We start from the raw sequence: 15,747 nt of genomic DNA on the forward strand, positions 1-15,747 counted from the left end.
TCAGAAGGCTAGCAGCTCAACAGTCTGAGCCACTCAGCCCGGATAATCAAAATTTCACAGTTTACAGCAGAAAGCTGGCTGCGTAGGAAATGGGTGTGGTATAAAAAATTTCTAATCAGCAGAATGCGTGCCAAAAGCCTAAGTTCAATTCACCTTACCAGAGGGCTCATGTAGAATGGGGACATGAGGCTGTTGTAGATTTGTATATCTTGAGCAGTCCGACTCGTTGGCTGAATGGTCAGCGTACTGGCCTTCGGTTCAGAGGGTCCCGGGTTCGATTCCCGGCCGGGTCGGGGATTTTAACCTTCATTGGTTAATTCCATTGACCCGGGGGCTGGGTGTTTGTGCTGTCCCTAACATCCCTGCATCTCACACACCACACATAACACTATCCTCCACCACAATAACACGCAGCTATCTACACATGGCAGATGCCGCCCCCCCCCCCTCATCAGAGGGTCTGCCTTACAAGGGCTGCACTCGGCCAGAAATAGCCACACGAAATTATTATTATCTTGAGCAGAGCCCTTGGTTGGAAGAAATAAATTCCATATTTAAGCCCGTATTGTCACCTTAACAGTGTTATGGTATTTTTTGGTAATAAATTCCACCTTTGCAATATACTTCTTTTTATTCCTTTCAAAGCATAACGTAGTGTCCATGGTGTTATTCCACAGGGGCAGGCTACCTCTCGCTTCTAAGTCTTTCACAAAAGATGGTGCGGAGAAATAAATGTGGGTAGATCACAACTGTCCATTATCACTCCTGTCGAAGTACCTGCGCATCAGAACACACGACCGGGCGAGTTGGCCGTGTGGTTAGGGGCTGGCAGCTGTGAGCTTGTATACGGGAGATAGTGGGTTCAAACTCATCTATTGGCAGCCCTAAAGATGGTTTTCCGTGGTTTCCCATTTTCACACCAGGCAAATGCCAGGGCTGTACCTTAATTCACGGCCGCTTCCTTCCCGTTCCTAGGCCTTTCCTATCCCATCGTCACCATAAAACCTGTCTGCGTCTGTACGACGTAAAACCAATTGAAAAAACACACGAACACATATATTTTACAATTTCGTGATGAAAGTTGAACTGTTTATATGTGTAATCTCAGTAGTTTTCCTATGTATTAAGAAAAGCAAGGAAGTTTGCAGAAAATCGCGTAAGTAGTGTAACAAATCCAGAAATAAATTATTGTATATATCAAAATTTAATTACAGTAATTGCTACTAATAACTTTTCATGAGAATATGTGAAAAGGAAAATCCACAGCCTGTTTCCAGTCATTTGACCGGGTCAGGAATGGAATAAATGAAGCTCCCATCTAGCGGTGAGGATAGGAACTGTGCCGACTGCCGAAGCCTGTCGCACTTTTCTGGGACAATGATTAATAACTGACAGAAGAAATGAAATGATATTGGAGAGTGTTACTGGAATTAAAGATGACAGGGAAAACCGGAGTACCCGGAGAGAAACCTGTCCCGCCTCCGCTTTGTCCAGCACAAATCTCACATAGAATGACCGGAATTTGAACCACGGAACCCAGCGGCGAGGCGTCTGTACACTGCCGCCTGAGCCACGGAGTCTTATCTTTTCAGGAGAATATGCAAACCAGTGAAATCAAGATTTAATGTAGTTTTACTACAATGAGTAGTCTAACGGTCAATTAAGAGTAACCTAATAATTAAAGTATCGGTTTTCGGAAACGCCGACATGCCTGAATTTTGTCCTTAGGCGGTATTTTACGTCTCCATAAATCTTCGGACACGAGGTTGACATATTTGAGCATCTTTAAATGTCACCGGATTGAGCTGGGATCAAACCTGTCAACTTGGACTCAGAATGCATACGTCCTGATGTATGTACTGTGCCCTTCTCAAGTTCGCCTTATGGGTGCAGTACTTAGAATATTGTTTCTTACACATTACGCATGCATACTGCCTGAAGCATGGTACTGCGGTTGGCATACAAAGTTACTACCTACCTCACAAATAACGCATTCTACTTCAAGTTCCTCCCTCGCACAAACCATTCACTAATTAAAGAAAGTAGAGCTGCGGACATTCATTGCTACATTCCGTAAGGTTGTTTGTATTTATGTCCCAAACACAGTGTATACTCCAAACGAAAATAATCTAGGTCATCTAAAAATTTGCCATAGGCCGTAGCCGTGTTAAAACACGAGCTCTCGTGAGATCTCTGAAGTTAAGCAACATTGGGCGTGGTTAAGATTTGGATAGGTTGCCTCGCGCTGTTGGTGTGTGTGTGTGTGGGGGGGGGGGTAAGGGATTGGAGGAGCGAAAAGGAACTGGCCACCCTACCGTACGTAAACTATGGCTCTCAGGCACACTTCTGCGGAGGTTCGGACCTGCCTTCGGACAGCTTCTCAAAATCTCTAATGGTAGGCCTATCTATCAATAAATATATATAAGAAGAATTTTGTCTGTATGTTGCTCAGAATTTAAGAAGAATGATATTTCTGCAGTAACACGGAAATGCGTCATCTCTGTCTGTCTGTCCGCGCATCACGAGAAAATGGCTGAAGAGGATTTAACGAAAATCGGTATGTAAAGTATGGGATGATACACTACAATCTAGGCTATAATTAATTTTATTCACGCTGGATGAAATGGTAGTTTAGGGGAAGGCACCTAAAATGTAACTTTTAAATACCTATGTTATTGGTCCTATTGAAAAGTATTACCTAAGAAAAGTTATAGACAAAACAATTTCCGTTATACAGTTTATCCATACCGACTATGATAACAGAATTCATGAATTTAGACTTCTGTTGCTTAGTCCATATCAACGCCGAGCATGAACACGGAAATATTTTTGTGTAACGGCTACATCTGTCACTGCTACAATAAAGTAACTGTGTAAAGTAACAGTTAAAAATAACGTCCAACATTACTCACCTTTTATTGGTCACAGCCTCAACTGACGATGATTTTAGTCCTGATTGCCTTAAGCTATAAAACCGCGTGGTCATCAGTCCAAATCAACAATGAAAATTTGTGAATATTTTTATACAAAATGGGAAAGGTCGTAAAGAAATCATTGCTTGAAGAATAAGACAAGAGGGATTCATGAAAGAAAGAAGGACTCTCTTTACATTAAATGCCGTAATATCCCAAGAGTCGGAAGAAAACTAGATGTGAAGGCCTACCATACCTAAAGCTCATAAAACTGATGAACAATAACATTTTATTGGGCATTGTTGTGATGTGATTTGTCTCTTCTGCTGCCACTCACACCTGATAGATGATATTACTACTGCGTCCCTTGTAAAATAGCCTGCCTGAATATCGGCGGAAAGTAGCTAGGGAGTTGCATAACTTTGTACTTGAGGTGTGACAAACGGTTATTTTTGTGTGTAACTGCTACATCTGTCACTGCTACAATAAAGTAACTGTGAAAAGTAACAGTTAAAAATAACGTCCAACGTTACTCAGCTTTTATTGGTCACAGCCTGGTAACGGCTTCAAGCTTGTCTCCTTACAGCTGTGTTGCGAAGTCCCATTCATTGACTCTCACATGCGCGCACGTATCACTACACTGTTGAAAGTCAGTGCAGCAAAATACGCATTCCTATCTATATAAATAAAATTGCAGGGGGTCCGCCGTCTGTAATTTCTTTTGTTTTGCCAATTTTTCAGATATTTATCCGTTTTAGGTCAACTCAAGACCGAATCGGTGGTTTTTACGTTTCGTGTCTGTTTGTTTGTCTATTTGTCTGTTTGTCTGTTTGTTTGTCTGTCTGTTTGTTTGTTTGTCTGTTCCACCATCACGTCGAAACGGCTGGATAGATCTCAACCAAACTACATATTTAGAGTAAACTCATCCCGGGGATGGTTTCGATATGCATATCATTTTAAAATCTTTCAATACTCGGGGGGTTTATAGGAAAAACAGAATGGTTTTTCCACCATCACGTTGAAACGGCTGGATAGATCTCAACTAAACTTCATATCTAGAGTATACTCATCTCGGGGAAGGTTTCGATATGCATATTATTTTAAAATCTTTGAATAGACCGGGGGTTTATAGGAAAACCAGAATGGTTTTTCCACCATCACTTCGAAACGGCTGGATAGATCTCAACCAAACATCATATTTAGAGTATACTCATCCCGGGGAAGGCTTTCATATGCATATCATTTTAAAATCTTTGAATAGACGGGGGTTTATAGGAAAACCTGAATGGTCTTTCCACCATCACTTCGAAACGGCTGGATAGATCTCAACCAAACTTCATATTTAGAGTATACTCATCTCGGGGAAGGTTTCTATATGCATATTATTTTAAAATCTTTGAATAAACGGGTGGTTTATAGGAAATCCAGAATGGTTTTCCTCCATTTTCTCTTATACTATTGATTTTCTGTAAACTTCGTTTACCGTACGTGAAACGTCTCTTCATTATAAACAACTTTCGTTACGTTCATAATTTACCTTACTCTTCACATGACGGAGAAATTTACAATTTTCCGCTGGTATCATGCTCTGCATTGAGTGACCGACAGACCGACAACGAACCTACAGGTTACCATGGCAACGTCTCTGACTGCATGCCAGCAGGGAAGTAACGTATTGCCATTTTTCTCATCATGCTTTTAAATTCGTGGTTGTTCCTTGGGTAGAAGGCAAGAGAGGCGTCAATCGGCCTATCTGCGGGATATTGGCGGAATATCGTTGGATATTATAACCGCCCTCGAATAGATTAAGTAATAACACCATTAGTCATCTTCTTATTATTTGTTTACCTAAGAATCACTGACCTAAATTTCTCCTCTGTTACCGCTTTATTATATCCATTACTCACACTAGCATAATTTATTGAGGGGCATTTGATTTTCCAATACATTCACTTGGCATTTACATATTTGTCGTTATCCGGCTGTCCTCAGTTATAATCCATTTTCTATTAATTTCAACTTTCTTAACTGTATTATTTCTTCCTTAATTACGCCGTATGTACGCGAGGGCTACAAACTACTGGATGTATTTCCACCAAGACTACTATTTAGAATACACCTGTCCTTGATAGGTTTTAGGGCAAATATTGTTTCTAAATCCCTGAATTGACTGGGGGTTTATACGAAACCGAAACAGTGATTTTGCACTTTCACAAAATATACACAACCAAACTTAATGGAAATCTACCTACCTTGGTAGATAATAATTTCTAAACCTTTTTTTCTCATGTGCATCATTTCGATACGAGGATTAATAAGGGAGATATCATTAACGGACCGTTTTTCTGTACAAGTCCCATCGGACTTAACTCCCGAGCGGGTGCGTGTAAAACGCACTCCTTACAATTTGAAAACTACTGAAGACATTCGAACCAAAATTTATATTTAGCATCCACCTGTCCAAAGGTAGGTTTTAAACGTAAATAACATTTCATGTTCCGGGATGGACTGGCGGTTTATAGGGAACCGAAATGGTGATTTTACTCTTCCACAACATATACAGAACAAGACCAACCTGACTGGAAATCGACCAAACGTGATGGAATTCCACCTCTAAACCTCTTTTTCATGTGCATTCTTTCGTTAGGAGGATTACTAAGGGAGATATCATGAATGGTCAGTTTTGCAGGTTAAGTCCAGCGGACATAGCCCAAAAGGTGTTTTACATGGAGCAGATTCCTTATCTATATAAATCAAATCGTAACGACTGTGTGCCTCTACACTGACTATTTTGGCGAAATTTTCGTACAGCCTTCCGTTTAAGGGGTAATAATGACCATCTCCATAATTTTTGGTTTAGTTTCCTGAAAGTACTAATTTTTACCCGCCTCGCCCAAAATCCAAATTGCGCCATAATCTGCCAGAAGAAAAAGAAGATAATTGAAATTTGACAAAATTATACGTTTTAGCCTGTAACGAACGGAAAACATCCTAGATCATTAAATTTTTCACTTTTTATCCCCGAAGAATATCGAAATATGCAGGCAATTTTAATGATGGTGCAGACCTTCGGAAATTCCTATCACATAACGGATTGCACAATCTCCGTTCAATTTGGAATGATCTACAACCGTGGTCTTATGACTTTTTGCCGTATCTGTATCCCTTTTACGTTTGATTTTTCTCTTTAATCGATGTTAAGTCAATTTGGAATTTTCACATGCATAATTCATACTTTCAATTACTTATATGAAATACAGAATCATTAAACTCTTCACGAAAATTGGCCCATCCAGTAGCCATATGTGAGCCAAATGCTATGTATGTATCCGAAAAGTAATGTAATGTGGGATAATCTTACAAAATCTTTACCCTGTTCCACGTTTCTAACTCAATCTGACCCAGGAATAGATGACATATCATAGGACCAGCCATTTAGGCCACTAAATCCGGCGTGTCTTATGGTATAATCCTTTGTCTATATGACGTACGTTTAGTAGCAGTTAATCTGTAAATGTAGGTCTTCAATATTGTAAACACGCATATACTTTCGTATGTCGATCTATATATATTCACTGATGTCGATTTTTAGCGATCGAGAAAGGGTGGGTCTGCTATTGTAATCAGTACTACCCACACCGACTTTGACTGGCAGTAGGAAAGGGTTCCTTCTCCAACTCCTGTGTAACTGTCATTAGTAAGGAAAGCCTACAATTGTAATGAATAGTTCCCTTCTCGATTTGACTTGCAGAAGGCAAGTGAGCATGCAGTTTTGTTTAAAACTCCCCTACCCGATTGTGTTTGGCAGTAGGCAAGGGTGCCTATCATTATAAAGAAATGTCCTCATCTAAAATGTGACTGGCATTAGGCATAGTGGCCTGCTATTTTGATGGAAACTCACCAACTTGGTGTGACTGGCAGTAAGCTGGCTGGCAGTAGGAAAATGGGCCTGGCATTATAATGATAACTGCACAACTCAATTTCGAGTGATAGTAGGGTAATTGCCTGCCATTATAATAGAAACTCCTCAACTGTAATCTGTCTGGAAGTAGGAAAGGGGGCTGCCATATTAACGAAAACTCCCCAAATCGATTCTGTCCGCGTAGTAGGCAATGGGGCCTGCAATTATAACGTAATCATCCCAACTCGATTGTGAATGTCAGTAGGCAAGTGAGCCTGCCGTTATATCACAAATCCGTAACAAACACTTTACATTGGAAACAACGTACGGGGAACTCCCCATGCTCTTTCTCGGATAACGCTAAGAGACATGCAATTTTAAAACAATCTTATTTACTGCATGTACACTATTTACTTCGATAACCGAATACAATGTAGAATACCGTAGCGAAGCACGGGTACATTCGCTAGTTTGCTATAAAGTTAACGAGAGGCAGACAACGGATGAAATGAGAAGACCACATCGCGTCTTTTCTGAAATCTGGAGGAGTGAGTTTGACAATGCCCCGATCAAGGACAGAAGACAAGAAAACATTATCTGTCTACCAAATCTCGATACAAACCGGTACAAGAGGATCGATTACGTAAAATGAAGTAATGTTTTGTTATCTATAATGTCAATATGGAAAGTTATCATACTAATTTATTTATGGCACAAGAGAAATTCGAGGGTGAAACTTATAATAATGTCTGGGTCAACGATTGCCCCTGAGCTGTTGAATATGTCATAATAGTTTATACTTTAGTTACCAGATGACAGCAGAGACTTAAACAAATACACTATAGAGTATATTATATAGTATAGTATATTTGACTTCAAGCAATCTCCTTCGAAAGCGTTCTCACTTGGAAGACATGCGTACTATCTGAACTCTGAAGGTCACATTCTGTGTCTGTAAGCTGCTACTAGTGACAGTTCCCACTTCCAAATTACTGCTTTCACTAGTACGTTATTATGTTGTCGTTACTCGGTAACCTGTTACTTTTTATCCTCGTTACATTTGTAACAGTGGCAGTCATGTAGCTGTGACAAAGTAACTGCTACGTTATTTTTCAGCCATCTACTTTCATGATATTATGAGATTGTCCCGTCACTGTGTCCACAAGGAAACTATGCAGACGAGCGATAAAACCATTTCCTTTGCATCAAATGTTAAAAATCCCATCTCAGATATGGAAAATGAAACAGAAGTTGATAGCAGAAAGGTTGTAAAATCAGAAAAAAAGATAAGTCGAGCTCATCTCGTCAAAAACACATTAGACAGCATTATGAAATCCTCTCGTATTAGAAGATAAGACAGTAATACTTACTGATGTTGTAACATAACGCTCTTCACAAATATTGCAGAACAGAAATGAAATCTAGATAACATAACACCGTACCACAATGATCAATATACAGTAAGTATGGGTTTCAAGAAGAGTCTACAGAATCAAACACACTTAACAAAACTAACGCCAAAAATATCTGAAATTTTAAAATGTATATCGAAGACAAAGGGAGGGAGATAAAAGTTAATTTTTATTGCAAAGGATATCCATTTAAATGATGTAGATCATATTTAGTGCAATGTTTCCACAATCAGAAACTGTTTCAAACCTGACAACGCAAAGAGAAAATTCATTACATTTTAAGTAAAGGAATTCTTACTTTTTTTAAAATTGCATATGTAAAATATCTAAGTTTCCGTGACAAATCTGTTAATAAACGTAATAGCGACATAAAACAATTCAGAATATGATAAATTCGCTGAAATCGCTGCACGAAATACTGTATAAGCCAGCGGTTGTAGTGTTCATGTTCTTGACTCAGAATATCATGCACATACAGTAGTTGACATTCATCAAGAATGGTTTCATTGATACAGCATTCGGTTACTACTTTGAGTTTCGAACAGTCGGGTACAGACAACTCAAAAGAGTACGGGAAATGCCACTTTACCGTAATGTTATTAATAGGGCTCTGAACCTGACAACGCAAAGAGAAAATTCATTACATTTTTAGTAAAGGAATTCTTACTTTTTTTTAAATTGCATATGTAAAATATCTACGTTTCCGTGACAAATCTGTTAATAAACGTAATAGCGACATAAAACAATTCAGAATATGATAAATTCGCTGAAATCGCTGCACGAAATACTGTATAAGCCAGCGGTTATACTTCTGACACAGCCCTTACAATTTTCTTTCTAGAAACAAAGATTTATTTTGGGCATTTATACTTCATTTCCTTTTTTCTTTTTCGAGTATCCGAAGACGAGGTCCAAGATATTGTATGTTCATTCTAGGCCATTGTAGAGCAGAAAATGGTGGATCTTATTTGTCGTTTTTTGACTTTTTCAGAATTTTTTAGTTTTTTGTCTTAAGAGATTTTTTCCGTTTTTACAATTTCACCTCCTTTCGACTACATTTTTACTGCCTATTCTCAATTCGAATCATCATTAGTTCATCAAAAAATCACCTTTTAAGGCGACACTCCGGAGATAAAAGGATGTTTTACCAAATGCATGAATTTTCACGAAACTTTCTGGGAATACAAATATACAATTAATAGGTTTTCAAAATATTTTTTTTAAATTTTGTTTTGAAAATGTAATTCCATTTTCTTCATGAAATTTAATTAACATGTTAATGCAAATTTGTAATTAGGTACATAATACTTCTTTTAAAGACACTACTTATCGATTTTTTCGTAGATAATTTACATAAGAAAGTATATCATACTAAAATTTGTGTAATTTTTACGTTCTAAAATTTTGGACTTAAAAATTACTATTACTTGAAAAATTTTTCAATTTTAAATTCCATACGCAGATTTCTTAATATAGCTGTGATACATATACCGTACAAAGTTTGTTACATTTGGAAGAATATTATGGGAGAAAAATAGGATTTAAATGTCAAATTAAAATTGGCAGAAAAATTGAAACAAAGTTCTAGTGATATTTTCTTCCTGATCCATTAACTAAAAGTCACCAAAACTGTATGCTTTTCCTTCTTTCTTGGCAGCCTCTGCACGAATATTGGCAACTCTGGAAGTTTCACTCTGTTTGCTCAGGAGTCTCTTCACTTCGCACGTCGGGTTCCTATCCGGAGTTTTGGTAACTTCAGTGCTATATTGTCCTTGGTTAATCAATGAAACTGCTTCTGACACAGCCCTTACAATTTTATTTCTAGAAACAAAGATTTATTTTGGGCATTTTTGACCAAATAACACTCTGGAGATTCTCATTAGCATATTGTGTCTTTGCAGCACTGCACCTTGCTAAAATGGATTCTGATGCCAATCTCCTGCACAAGGCACAATTTTCAACAACACATCCATATTCAGTGGAGTGTGAATTGCTGAGTGCAAAACAAAGCATTATTACAGTGATAATTTTTTGAATTCAGCGGAATAACTTCGTCAGGAGAAAATTGAAAGTCAATCCTTTCAATTTCTGTCATAAAAATGTCAATAAAATGACCAAAAAAGATTTTTATCGCCGGAGTGTCACAGAAACATCTTTTTTCTATTAAATATATATTTGAATAACATCTGAAAAGAGAGCAAGTAAAATGAAAGTGAAAAGAAAAAATGATACCAGAGCTTGAGAAAAAACAGGGGTATCAAATTATGTGAAAGATAAGTGAAATATTGAAAAAAGAAAAGGGTGATGTGAGTGTTCATAAAGAGGAAGATCTCACCTGATTCATGTATGAACCTTTAACATCCGTTGATGTGGAGAGAATTTTCTCGATGTTTCGCAATGTGCTGTTTGAAAACTGACTATCCCTTATACCTAAGAACCTGGAGTTAACTATTGTTATATCTTGCGAAGCCAACTGTTTCCGAGTGAGGTTAAGCCAGATATGATTCCAGTTATACTAATTTTCAGTTCTTTCTCTAGGATGTCAAAAACATATCAGATGTAAGGCTTTTCAGGCGTTTGCTCTATTAACCAGCGTTTCATCTTAGGTCTGACACTAGACTCATCAGCGTCAGTGGGTAGGGTCTGACACATCCCATTCTGATGAGTCTAGTGTCAGACCTAAGACGAAACGCAGGTTAATAGAGCAAACGCCTGAAAAGCCTTACATCTGATATGTTTTTGACATTTTTGACATGCTCTATTGGTGAAAAATATCTAATTCCCTCCATGGGAATTTAGAATTTTCCATTCGGAATTGCTAGGCAGGCAATAATTCCATTGTGGAAATTTATATTCCGTATGCAGTTATCAGACTGTGCCTCTTATAAGGGCTTCTGATTTCACCTGCATGCACCCCAGCGTCAGTGGGTAGGGTCTGACACATCCCACTGTGATGAGTCTAGTGTCAGACCTAAGACGAAACGCTGGTTAATAGAGCAAACGCCTGAAAAGCCTTACATCTGATATGTTTTTGACATTTTTGACATGCTCTATTCCCTCCATGGGAATTTAGAATTTTCCTTTCTAGGATGTCCATTGCGGGTTCTCTGAATTCATTCTAGGTGGACAAAAATATTTCATTCTAAATTCTGCAAGCACTTTTCACTGACAAACACGGAAATTTCTTTAATTGTGTTAATTTAAAAATGTAAACTGTCTGAATGAAGAAGTATTTCACTCATATATATTTCGTATTGCATATTGAATGACATCAGAATTTAGCATTTTTGAACGTTATATTCCCTCATTAAATATGTAATTGAAATTAAAATTATGAAACTATTCGGATCACATTGTTTAGGTCTTTTTAAGCAATTTATAGGTCTTCAACATCCGAGCCCTAGTAATTACTAGTAAATCCTTTCGGCGCTGTTTTTATCAGAAATCTAACTACTTTTACGGTTTTTTGGAGACGCCGAGGTGCCGGAATTTAGTCCCGCAGGAGTGTTTACCTGCCAGTAAATCTACCGACACCAGGCTGACGTATTAGAGCACCTTCAAATACCACCGGCCTAAGCCAGGATCGAACCTGCCAAGTTGGAATCAGAAGGCCAGCGCCTCAACCGTCTGAGCCACTCAGAGGTTTCCATGTGCGGTGGTCTCTGAATAAGTTGATGACTTCGAAATTCTTCGGATGAATCTAAATTTCTTCCCATAGTCTGTTTTGTTCAAAACTAAAGATGGAGTGCATCTCTGTGAAGAGAGATTTAACAAACTTGTTAAACGACAATTCTGGATTTCGTAATACATCTTCAAAATTTTTCGTTTCAAACTGGCCCTGGAGTGCAGCTCTGCGAACGCAATTCAAAACAAAATGAATTAATAAATGAATACACTTATCTCCCCGTGACTGGGAGAGCGTATACGTTTATTGTAATTTAAATCATTACATGGAGTTAGATTTGAACGTACAACAAAAACATCGAAAGACATTCCAATTCCTTAAATGTAACAATAATGCTAGTATATGTTGCTTACCCAATACATATTATACAACCTTATTTATACTACATATGAATGCACGAAGACAATGGACAAAATCCCCCCCCCCCCTCGAGTCGCCGATGACCGCCAGCAGTGGGGGTGGGGGGAGAGCACCAGTCCACTGCAATCATCACAACCACATGTTCGACTCGTTGGCTGAATGGTCAGCGTACTGGCCTTCGGTTCAGAGGGTCCCAGGTTCGATTCCCGGCCCGGTCGCGGATTTTAACCTTCATTGGTTAATTCCAATGGCTCGGAGGCTGGGTATTTGTGCTGTCCCCAACATCCCTGCAACTTACACACCACACATAGCAATATCCTACACCCCAATAACACTCAGTTACCTATACGTGGCAGATGCCGCCCACTCTCATTGGAGGGTCTGCCTTACAAGGGCTGCACTCGGATAGAAATAGCCACACGAAATTTTTAAAAATCATAATCGCATGACACTAATTATGTTAGTTTTAATAAATCAAACATCCAACCACACATGAATGTACGAAGACAACGAACAGGGCCCCTCCCCCACCTCCAGTCACGGATAACCTCCAACCGGGGAAGAGAACATCCATCCATTGCAATCATATGCAACAGTATTGCTATTTTTCGAACATACCAAAATTATTTTTGCCACGTATGAGCGAACAAAACCCGCACTTGCAACCAGTATTATTAATGTTGGGAAATATCAAACATATAATTAAAACCAATTCAATCCTCTGGTGTTTCGAAGACAGTGCAAGATTACTTGTGCACTACCAAAATTTTTCTGGTGAAAACCTGTTTCTTCTCATTGTCTAACTCATTTTTGACTGGAAATTGTGACGCTCCGTTAACTATTCGTTATCGCAAATCAATCGTGTTCTCCATTAAAACATTCTGCAGCAGCAATATCGAGAGATTTAATACAGTGATAAGATGGGGGTAGAAACCTTATGAAGACAGAACCCACAAGGAGTGTATTCATGATAAACGATGTCGAAACGAAATCAATACATCTCGCACTTCTCTCTGCCGAGAGGGAGAGAGAGAGTTTGTATGTACGAGAGAGAGAAGGAGCTAGAAGACTCATTCATACATTTAAAGTGAAACACGACTTCATTGCATCCATTTCCTGGGGTTTACACAGATCCCATCTCCAAACACGTCACCGTGTTGGCTAACAGGCTAAGCTAATAGGGTAACAAATGGTACCTTGTCTAGCAGCAGACAGTTTGAGCCATTTCTCAGAGGCTGCTACAGAAAACGGTCTCCAAGCTCCATCACCGGTCTGTTTGGACGTGATCCTCTTACCAACAGCCGGCTCCATCGCTCATGACTTCACTCCCCCCACGCAGCAGGCGTTTATTATGATTTCCAGACCATTTCATTCATTAACCTCACAAGGGGATGTGGAATGAGTGGACGAGGGTCACCACGCAATCCTTGGAGTCTCCTGCAGCTTAGCCCACATCATTTGCAAATAGATGTGTTATACATTATAAGTAAATCACAATAACAGGGAGGAGATTTTTTGCTAGAAAGAAAAAATTAAACTATATTCCAACAAGAATTACAGGACGACAGGAGTCTCCGGGTACAGACTCACATCTCATCTTCGGAACATATAATTATTATGTCAACTTCGTCATCATTCAGCTATAACATTCATCCATACTCTTAGAACAGTGGTAGTACTCAGCTGAGGTCCCCTGTATAGTTATCCTTACCCCGATCCCCGTTTTGTAATATTTTCGCCCACAGTCATAACACGAAAACTGAAACTTTCGTCAGTGTGAGAAATTTCTGGAATTCGACATTAAATTTTAAATAATGGTAGGCTTATCTATATTATTATTATTATTATTATTATTATTATTATTATTATTGTAATTCACTGTATTGTCCGACTCGTTGGCTGAATGGTCAGCGTACTGGCCTTCGGTTCAGAGGGTCCCGGGTTCGATTCCCGGCCGGGTCGGGGATTTTAATCGCTTCTGATTAATTCTTCTGGCTCGGGGACTGGGTGTATATGTCCGTCCCAACACTCTCCTCATCATATTCACACAACACACTACACTACCAACCACCACAGAAACACGTAATAGTGCTTACATCCCTCCATAGAGGGTTGGCGTCAGGAAGGGCATCCGGCCGTAAAAACAGGGCCAAATCCACATGTGCGACGCAGTTCGCACCCGCGACCCCACAGGTGTGGGAAAAAGCGGCAGGAAAAGAAGAAAAAGAAAGATTGTAATTCACTGTATTGTCATTTCTTCGTAGGCATTATATTATCTTATCTTATTAAGGAAGCAAAATGCTCATTTATATTGTGTGTTATAATAGATATTTTAGCACAGTAAGATAGACACTGAAATTACTATGCTATTTATTTATTATTTGCAGGTGCCACGCGAAATACTACGACAGGGTGCGAGGTGGCTGTGCATTGAGTGTAGGGACTATCAGTTTGCAATCGGGAGATAGTGATTTCGAATCCCACCATCAGTAGACCTGAAATTGATTTTTCATGTTTTCCACATTGTCACAGTAGGAAAATTCTCTGGTCCATGGTCGCTTACTTACTACTAAAAAGAAAACCTTTTCTTTCCTCCCCTGAAGGGGGAGGCGGGCCTCTTAGACGGTAACGCAGTCTCTCAGGCCGGGAGATTTGTTACGGTGAGGGATATGCTCGGAGAAGGTGAGGTGGTTGGCGGCCTTGGTCAATACTGGGAAATGTTCCGGCATTCTCCTTAGTGTAGGAGAATGGAAAACCACGGAAAGCCATTATCAGGAGAGCCGACGGATGGGGCCAGCCGTGAGGTCCAGACCTCTCCCGTCTCCCGAATGCAAAGGCGTATAGCCACGGTAGAGCCGTAGCAATGGTTGGTCGATCGGAGTGCAAAGCTGTTAGACCACGGTCACTTACTTCCCATCCCTAGTCCTTTCCTCTCACCTCGTCGCTGAAAGCCTCTGTGTTAGTGAGACGTTTGCTCATTGTTGTACGATTATTTCGTTTGGAAAGGCGTTGGAGAGTGCCATTATTTATACATACGTACACATCAATCCATACATTTCATTGTAGACTTATGACTTTAAGCGTTCAGTCTGCAAGCCTTTGTTAACCTATTCTCCCCCATTCGCCTCACATGACCTCACCACCGAAGCCGGTTTATGAGTACCGTTTCATTTGTCGAGATCATTCCTAAGTCAGCCTTTATCTTGTCATTCCGATTACATTTCTGCCATTGTTCCTAAATGTTTGTATCTGATATTCTCGCTACTTTCATGTATGTTACGTCCAATATGCATAAGTTATTAAGTTCAACAGCAACAAAAACAACAAGAAAAGCAAACATTGTTTCATTTAATTAAAAATATCTGGGATCTGACTGACACCATGATACCAAACACGCTACAAAAATATATGATACCAGTTGAGGGTTAACTCTTTAGCTTTTTACAGACATAGAATCGCTAGAATTACGTTATCATT

This window comes from Anabrus simplex, chromosome 4 (genome assembly GCF_040414725.1).
Source record: "Anabrus simplex isolate iqAnaSimp1 chromosome 4, ASM4041472v1, whole genome shotgun sequence".
Taxonomy (NCBI): domain Eukaryota; kingdom Metazoa; phylum Arthropoda; class Insecta; order Orthoptera; family Tettigoniidae; genus Anabrus; species Anabrus simplex.